The sequence below is a fragment of the Palaemon carinicauda genome, chromosome 43, assembly GCF_036898095.1.
Source record: "Palaemon carinicauda isolate YSFRI2023 chromosome 43, ASM3689809v2, whole genome shotgun sequence".
Classification (NCBI taxonomy): Eukaryota; Metazoa; Arthropoda; class Malacostraca; order Decapoda; family Palaemonidae; genus Palaemon; species Palaemon carinicauda.
The window spans coordinates 27,116,716-27,119,215 of NC_090767.1; positions in this window are offsets into that span (position 1 = coordinate 27,116,716).

Genomic DNA, 2,500 nt, shown 5'->3' on the forward strand with positions numbered 1-2,500 from the left:
AGTTACTAACAACATATTGGTTTTGAGTTATGGATAGTTTTGAAGCAAGTTCCTACAAAATGCGGTACTTGGCAATTTGTATTGTTGCCGTCTCGAGATTCTTCGAGAGCCCGGGAATTTGGCGGGAAATTTCAGTGGTGTCTGGACTCTGGTCTGCTCTGCAGTGAAGATAAATTGCTCCAATTAGCGTCATCGGGATTATAATATCTTCACTGCATTTCATCTGTTAACCAAGGTAAGAACACTAACTGTCCATCTATGCAAGCATAAACAGTGGTTACGAATAAAAATTGTCAGACATCATCATTAGTTTTGCATTCAGGCTGTGATAGTCTAAAAAATCATTATTACTAACACCGGGTAAAATAAGTAAGAAATTATCATTAGTACTTCATTATGAGAGAGAGAGAGAGAGAGAGAGAGAGAGAGAGAGAGAGAGAGAGAGAGAGAGAGAGAGAGCGTCAAGCTGTCTGGGAGGGAAAAAAACCATAAACAACGTATTCAGCTAAACGTTAATAGCATTACGAGTAGTCTGTAAGCAAACACTGACGCCAGTTTGACTTGAGGTAGCACAGTTAGGTATTTATGCATGATATTTTTTCCTTTCTTTTCTATATATATATATATATATATATATATATATATATATAGATAGATAGATAGATATATATATATATAGATAGATATATATATATATATATATATATATATATATATATATATATATATATATATAAATATATATTTATATATATATATATATATATATATATATATATATATGTATATATATATATATATATATATATATATATATATATATATATATATATATATATATATATATAGGTATATATATATATATATATATATATATATATATATATATATATATATATATATATATATATATATATATCTATATATATATATATATATATATACATATATATATATATATATATATACATATATATATATATACATATATATATATGTATATATATATATATATATATATATATATATGTATATATATATATATATGTATATATATATATATAGATATATATATATTTAGATATCTAGGCACACACACTAGCAAATATTTTCTTTTCACAGATTTTCAAGTGTAATGGAAATAATAAATTGATAAACCAAACTTTTAAAATCATTGACCTTATTACTTTATATACTTATAAGCTATAACTACACCTATATAATGGTGGAATAGATATTAATTATAAAATTATAATTAATATACACGCGTATTTATGTCTTATAGAATATGCTGTAAAAGGTTATTCTTTACCTACGATACACCCCTAAGTAAGGGTATCTCAAGTATATGTTATACCCTTGATATGGGTATATTGTAAAGGGTATATTATAGTTCTTATATATCCCGATAGGATATGCTATTTTAACCACTAGAAATACCCTTATTAGAGCTAATGTTATGTAAACATATATAAATACACACACATAATGTATATATATATATATATATATATATATATATATATATATATATATATATATATATATATATATATATATACACACTCATATATATGTATATATATATATATATATATATATATATATATATATATATATATATACATATATATATACCGGTATGTACATACACGCACACACATAGACGCACATATATATATATATATATATATATATATATATATATATATATATATATATATATATATATATATATATATATATACATATATATATATACTGAGGATACATATATATATATATATATATATATATATATATATATATATATATATATATATATATATATATATATATATATATGTATATATATTTTATATATATATGTAATTTATAATATATATATATATATATATATACATATATATATATATATATATATATATATATATATATATATATATATATATATATATATATATATATGGATATCTATCAACACAACATCATGTTCAAATATAGATAAATTTCTACCTCATACTTGGGATCGATCGCTGGCCCCTTCTTATGAAAGGCCATGTCGAAACCAACCATGCCACGAGAGGCCATAAAAGGAAATCGGAACCTGACGCTACCTAGCTCTCCGAGGATTTACCTGGCGAGACATCATTCTCTTACCAGCAAGTTTTACCCGACTTCCCGGGCCACCACGTGACACAATTGGTAGTAATTCATTCAAATTACCCCTAATGAATCAACATGGATAAATATCAACACAACATCGTGTTCAAATAGAAATAAATTACTACCTCATACTTGGGATCGAACGCTAGCCCCTTCTAATGAAAGGCCAGGTCGAAAATCTATTATTCCATTGCATATTTCTAAGTATTTCTGAATAGAATTATATTCCTTAAATTCAAGGTCAAGGAAACTTAGTAATTGATATTAATTGTGCTTTTAGATAAGAGATATAATTGTCTAATACTGTAAACAATCTTTGGTAAAGCAGTTCAGT